Genomic DNA, 7,778 nt, shown 5'->3' on the forward strand with positions numbered 1-7,778 from the left:
CATGCAGTTACAACTCCCTGTGGACCCACAGCATGGGTGGCTCCCTGGAACCCACCGGCTGTACATAAATGTATCCCATTGCAGTGCCCATGACAGCTGAGGTAACGTCCGATTAAATGCAGGTGGGCTTCGGCCCACACTGCATGCCCCAGTCAGACTGGGGTTCTTTAGAAGTAGACACATGCAGTTACAACTCCCTGTGGACCCACAGCATGGGTGGCTCCCTGGAACCCACCGGCGGTACATAAATATATCCCATTGCAGTTCCCAGCACAGCTGATGTAACGTCAGCTTTAATGCAGGTGGGCAAAAAATTAATTGGATTACACTGTAGGCGAGGGCCCCAAAAAATTGGTGTACCAACAGTACTAATGTATGTCAAAAAAATTGCCCATGCCCAACCAAGAGGGCAGGTGAAACCCATTAATCGCTTTGGTTAATGTGGCTTAATTTGTAACTAGGCCTGGAGGCAGCCCAGTTAAAATAAAAATTGGTTCAGGCGCAAGTTTCAACGCTTTAATGAGCATTGAAACGTATAAAAATTGTTTACAAAAATTATAAGACTGAGCCTTGTGGGCCTAAGAAAAATTGCCTGTTCGGCGTGATTACGTCAGGTTTCAGGAGGAGAAGCAGGAGGAGGAGGATGAATATTATACACAGATTGATGAAGCTAAAAGGTCCACGTTTTTTATGGTGATAGAGAACAATGCTTCCATCCGCGGGTGCAGCCTACGTATTGTTTAGGTATCGCTGCTGTCCGCTGGTGGAGAAGAGAAGTCTGGGGAAATCCAGGCTTTGTTCATCTTGATGAGTTTAAGCCTGTCGGCACTGTCGGTTGACAGGCGGGTACGCTTATCTGTGATGATTCCCCCAGCAGCACTAAACACCCTCTCTGACAAGACGCTAGCCGCAGGACAAGCAAGCACCTCCAGGGCATACAGCGCGAGTTCAGGCCACGTGTCCAGCTTCGACACCCAGTAGTTGTAGGGGGCAGAGGCGTCACGGAAGACGGTCGTGTGATCGGCTACGTACTCCCTCACCATCCTTTTACAGTGCTCCCTCCGACTCAGCCTTGACTGGGGAGCGGTGACACAGTCTTGCTGGGGAGCCAGAAAGCTGTCAAAGGCCTTAGAGAGTGTTCCCCTGCCTGTGCTGTACATCCTGCCTGATCTCTGCGCCTCCCCTGCTACCTGGCCCTCGGAACTGCGCCTTCGGCCACTAGTGCTGTCGGATGGGAATTTTACCATCAGTTTGTCCGCCAGGGTTTTGTGGTATAGCATCACTCTCGAACCCCTTTCCTCTTCGGGTATGAGAGTGGAAAGGTTCTCCTTATACCGTGGGTCGAGCAGTGTGTACACCCAGTAATCCGTAGAGGCCAGAATGCGTGTAACGCGAGGGTCACGAGAAAGGCATCCTAACATGAAGTCAGCCATGTGTGCCAGGGTACCTGTACGCAACACATGGCTGTCCTCACTAGGAAGATCACTTTCAGGATCCTCCTCCTCCTCCTCCTCCTCCTCAGGCCATACACGCTGAAAGGACAGGCAAGCAGCATGGGTACCCTCAGCATTGGGCCAAGCTGTCTCTTCCCCCTCCTCCTCATCCTCCTCATGCTCCTCCTCCTCAACGCGCTGAGATATAGACAGGAGGGTGCTCTGACTATCCAGCGACATACTGTCTTCCCCCGCCTCTGTTTCCGAGTGCAAAGCGTCTGCCTTTATGCTTTGCAGGGAACTTCTCAAGAGGCATAGCAGAGGAATGGTGACGATAATGATTGCAGCATCGCCGCTCACCATCTGGGTAGAGTCCTCAAAGTTTCCAAGGACCTGGCAGATGTCTGCCAACCAGGCCCACTCTTCTGTAAAGAATTGAGGAGGCTGACTCCCACTGCGCCGCCCATGTTGGAGTTGGTATTCCACTATAGCTCTACACTGCTCATAGAGCCTGGCCAACATGTGGAGCGTAGAGTTCCACCGTGTAGGCACGTCGCACAGCAGTCGGTGCACTGGCAGATGAAACCGATGTTGCAGGGTCCGCAGGGTGGCAGCGTCCGTGTGGGACTTGCGGAAATGTGCGCTGAGCCGGCGCACCTTTCCGAGCAGGTCTGACAAGCGTGGGTAGCTTTTCAGAAAGCGCTGAACCACCAAATTAAAGACGTGGGCCAGGCATGGCACGTGCGTGAGGCTGCCGAGCTGCAGAGCCGCCACCAGGTTACGGCCGTTGTCACACACGACCATGCCCGGTTGGAGGCTCAGTGGCGCAAGCCAGCGGTCGGTCTGCTCTGTCAGACCCTGCAGCAGTTCGTGGGCTGTGTGCCTCTTCTCTCCTAAGCTGAGTAGTTTCAGCACGGCCTGCTGACGCTTTCCCACCGCTGTGCTGCCACGCCGCGCGACAGCGACTGCCGGCGACGTGCTGCTGCTGCTGACACATCTTGATTGTGAGGCAGAGGCTGCGTAGGGGGAGGAGGGTGGTTTAGTGGAGGAAGCATACACCGCCGCAGATACCACCACCGAGCTGGGCCCCGCAATTCTGGGGGTGGGTAGGACGTGAGCGGTCCCAGGCTCTGACTCTGTCCCAGCCTCCAGTAAATTCACCCATTGTGCCGTCAGGGAGATATAGTGGCCCTGCCCACCTGTGCTTGTCCACGTGTCCGTTGTTAAGTGGACCTTGCCAGTAACCGCGTTGGTGAGGGCGCGTACAATGTTGCGGGAGACGTGGTCGTGCAGGGCTGGGATGGCACATCAGGAAAAGTAGTGGCGACTGGGAACTGAGTAGCGCGGGGCCGCCGCCGCCATCATACCTTTGAAAGCCTCCGTTTCCACAACCCTATACGGCAGCATCTCCAGGCTGATAAATTTGGCTATGTGCACGTTTAACGCTTGAGCGTGCGGGTGCGTGGCGGCGTACTTGCGCTTGTGCTCCAACACTTGCGCTAGCAACGGCTGGACGGTGCGCTGAGAGACATTGGTGGATGGGGCCGAGCACAGCGGAGGTGAGGGTGTGGGTGCAGACCAGGAGACGGTAGTGCCTGTGTCCTGAGAGGGCGGTTGGATCTCAGTGGCAGGTTGGGGCACAGGGGGAGAGGCAGCGGTGCAAACCGCAGGCGGTGAACGGCCTTCGTCCCACCTTGTGGGGTGCTTGGCCATCATATGTCTGCGCATGCTGGTGGTGGTGAGGCTGGTGGTGGTGGCTCCCCGGCTGATCTTGACGCTACAAAGGTTGCACACCACTGTTCGTTGGTCGTCTGCACTCTCAGTGAAAAATTGCCAGACCTTTGAGCACCTCGGCCTCTGCAGGGTGGCATGGCGCGAGGGGGCGCTTTGGGAAACAGTTTGTGGATTATTCGGTCTGGCCCTGCCTCTACCCCTGGCCACCGCACTGCCTTTTCCAACCTGCCCTGCTGCTGCACTTGCCTCCCCCTCTGAAGACCTGTCCTCAGTAGGCGTAGCAAACCAGGTGGGGTCAGTCACCTCATCGTCCTGCTGCTCTTCCTCCGAATCCTCTGTGCGCTCCTCCCTCGTACTTACTCCAATTACTACTACCTGAGTGATAGACAACTGTGTCTCATCGTCATCGTCCTCCTCACCCACTGAAAGCTCTTGAGACAGTTGCCGGAAGTCCCCAGCCTCATCCCCCGGACCCCGGGAACTTTCCAAAGGTTGGGCATCAGTCACGACCATCTCCTCCAGTGGGAGAGGATTCGGAACCATTTCTTGCCATTCTGGGCAGGGGCCCGAGAACAGTTCCTGGGAGTCTGCCTGCTCCTCAGAATGTGTCATTGTAATGGAGTGAGGAGGCTGGGAGGAAGGAGGAGCAGCAGCCAGAGGATTCAGAGTTGCAGCAGTGGACGGCGCAGAACTCTGGGTGGTCGATAGATTGCTGGATGCACTTTCTGCCATCCACGACAGGACCTGCTCATTTTCTAATAAAGGTCTACCACGTGGACCCATTAATTGTGAGATGAATGTGGGGACACCAGAAACGTGCTTCTCTCCTAATCCCGCAGCAGTCGGCTGCGATACACCTGGATCAGGAGCTCGGCCTGTGCCCACACCCTGACTTGGGCCTCCGCGTCCTCGGCCGCGTCCACGTCCTCTAGGCCTACCCCTACCCCTCAGCATGCTGTATTACCAGTAGTGCAGAAACAGAACGCTGTAATTAAATGTGCCGCTTATTGGCCTGTGGTTGGAGGCTTACTTCCCTTACGGAACGCACAGCAGAGCCAGGAAACAATTTTGCGCACGCCTGTAGTGAGACGTAGGTGCGTATGACTGAGCTAGTGGAATTCACAGCGCAGAAGCAGTCAAGTGGCCAAAGGCCAGTAGTAGGCCTTAAGTATTTTGCTTCTACTTTTTTAAAATGCTGAGCTGATACAGCAGACAGATACTGTAGGCAGCGTATAATATTATGTATACTGTTTCCCTCTGGCGGGATGACGGCGATCATGTAACAGAGACAGCAGATCCAGGAAACAATTTTGCGCAAGCCTGCTGTAACGCTTAGCTGCGTATTAATTAGGACTACTACCCCCAGCAGATAGATACTGTAGGCAGCGTATAATATTATGTATACTGTTTCCCTCTGGCGGGATGACGGCGATCATGTAACAGAGACAGCAGATCCAGGAAACAATTTTGCGCAAGCCTGCTGTAACGCTTAGCTGCGTATTAATTAGGACTACTACCCCCAGCAGATAGATACTGTAGGCAGCGTATAATATTATGTATACTGTTTCCCTCTGGCGGGATGACGGCGATCATGTAACAGAGACAGCAGATCCAGGAAACAATTTTGCGCAAGCCTGCTGTAACGCTTAGCTGCGTATTAATTAGGACTACTACCCCCAGCAGATAGATACTGTAGGCAGCGTATAATATTATGTATACTCTTTCCCTCTGGCGGGATGATGGCAATCATGTAACAGAGACAGCAGATCCAGGAAACAATTTTGCGCAAGCCTGCTGTAACGCTTAGCTGCCTATTAATTAGGACTACTACCCCCAGCAGATAGATACTGTAGGCAGCGTATAATATTATGTATACTCTTTCCCTCTGGCGGGATGACAGCGCTGATGTAACAGAGACAGCAGATCCAGGAAACAATTTTGCGCAAGCCTGCTGTAACGCTTAGCTGCGTATTAATTAGGACTACTACCCTCAGCAGACACGCAGTAAACTGAAGAAGGTCACAGGCAGCCCAAATATAGTATTTTTCCCCAATTTTTTGGAAAAAGCCCACTGCCTATATAGCCTGAATATCTCTTTCCCTGCCTCACCAGTACTGGCCCTATACTCTGTACAATGACTGCAGACTGCGGACGCAATGCTCTGCACGGCCGATATACAAAAAAAAAAAATTGTGCAACACTGCTAAAAGCAGCCTCAACAGTACTGCACACGGTCAGATGTGGCCCTAAGAAGGACCGTTGGGGTTCTTGAAGCCTAAAATAACTCCTAACGCTCTCCCTATAGCAGCTCTGGCACCAGCAGCACTTTCCCTCAGCTATGTCAGAATGCATCTGTGGCGAGCCGCGGGAGGGGCCGATTTATATACTCGGGTGACACCTGATCTCGCCAGCCACTCACTGCAGGGGGGTGGTATAGGGCTTGAACGTCGCAGGGGGAAGTTGTAATGCCTTCCCTGTCTTTCTATTGGCCAGAAAAGCGCGCTAACATCTCAGAGACGAAAGTGAAAGTAACTCGAACATCGCGTGGTACTCGCCTATAGTAACAAGCATCTCGAACACGCTAATACTCGAACGAGTATCAAGCTCGGACGAGTACGGTCGCTCATCTCTAATTATCAACATTTTGAAGAACACTTTGTTTTCCTACACCAGGCCAACATTGCAAAGGCTCATAGATACCACAAATGACTCCATTTTAAAAACTACAACCCTTAATGTATTCACTGAGGGGGGTCAGGAGTATTTTGACCGCACAGTTTCTTTTCAGGAATTAATGCAATTTAGAGGAGAAAAATACAATTTCAGATTTCTGCATATACGTCATTTTAAAGGCAGTTTTTTTTCTAGACTGCACATGAAAATGAGGATTTGCACCCCAAAATCGATACCCCTGTTTTTCCCATGTTCAGAAACATACCCATTGTGGCCCTAATATGATGTCCATATGCACAAAGGGGCCCAAACCAAAATGAGCAGCCAGTGCCTTTCAAAACAGAGATTTTGCTTGAAGGTGTTTTAGGCCCCATTGCCCCCATTGCCCACTTGTAGAGCCCTTGAGCGGCCAAAACGATATAGAGCCCCCACAAATGATCCTATTTTGAAAACTAGACCCCTTAATGAATTCATCTAGGGGTGTGCTGCTTATTTTGAATCTAAGCAATGCAGAAGGAAAAAATTACGATTTTCTTTTTTTGGCAATTGTGTCATTTGAAAAACAGTTTTTTTGTACAGCACACTTATCAATAAAGACTTGCATCCCAAAATAGATCCCCCTGTTTGTCCTGTGTTCAGAAATATACCTATTGTGGCCCTATTATTATGTCTATATGCACAACGGGGCCCAAAATTAAAGGAGCAACCAGTGGCTTTCAGAACAGACATTTTGCTTGAAGGTGATTTAGGCTCCATTGCCCACTTGTAGAGCCCTTGAGCGGCAAAAACGATGGAGAACACCCACAGATAACCCCATTTTGAAAACTAGACCCTTTAACGAATTCATCAAGGGGTGTACTGCTTATTTTGACCTCACAGTTTTTGAATGAATCTAAGCCAAGCAGAAGGAAAATATTTTCATTTTTTGGCAATTGTGTCATTTGAAAAACTGTTTTTTTTGTACAGCACACATATCAATAAAGACTTTCATCCCAAAATAGATCCCCCTGTTTGTCCTGTGTTCAGAAACAAACATATTGTGGACCTAATCGTCTGTTTGAATGCACAACGGGGCCCACACTGAAAGGAGCAGCCGGTGGCTTTCAGAACAGAGATTTTGCTTGAAGGTGTTTTAGGCCCCATTGCCCACTTGAGCGGCCAAAATGATATTGAACACCCACAAATGACCCCATTTTGAAAACTAGACCCCTTAACAAATTCATATAGGGGTGTACTGTATTTTGACCCCACAGTTTTTGAATGAATCTAAGCAAAGCAGAAGGAAAAAGTTAATTTCATTTTTTTGGCAATTGTGTCATTTTAAAAACATTATTTTTTGTACAGCACACATATAAGTAAAAACTTGCACCCCAAAATGGATCCCCCTGCTTGTCCTTAATTTTATGTTTGTATGCACAACGGGCCCAAAATGAAAAGGAACAGCCTTTGGCTTTCAGAACAGACATTTTGCTTGAAGGTGTTTTAGGCCCCATTGCCTAATTGTAGAGCCCGTGAGCAGCCAAAATGATTGAGAACCCCCACAAATGACCCCATTTTGAAAACTAGATCCTTTAATGAATTCATCTAGGGGTGTACTGTGTATTTTGATCCCATAGTTTTTGAATGAATCTAAGCAAAGCAGAAGGAAATAATTACGATTTTCATTTTTGTGGGCAATTGTGTCAAATTAAAAACAGCTTTTTTGTACAGTACACATATAATTGAAGACTTGCACCCAAAAATGGATACCCCTGTTTGTCTCGTGTTCAGAAATATACTCGTTGTGGCCCTAATCTGCTTACAAGACACATGGCTCGGCCTGTAATGGAGGGAACACCCATTGGATTTCAGGACACAACTAAATAAATTCCAGGCCCCATTGCCTACTTGTAGACCTCTTGGGCGGCCAATACAATGGAGCACCCCCACAAATGACCC

The sequence above is a fragment of the Eleutherodactylus coqui genome, chromosome 11 (genome assembly GCF_035609145.1).
Source record: "Eleutherodactylus coqui strain aEleCoq1 chromosome 11, aEleCoq1.hap1, whole genome shotgun sequence".
Classification (NCBI taxonomy): domain Eukaryota; kingdom Metazoa; phylum Chordata; class Amphibia; order Anura; family Eleutherodactylidae; genus Eleutherodactylus; species Eleutherodactylus coqui.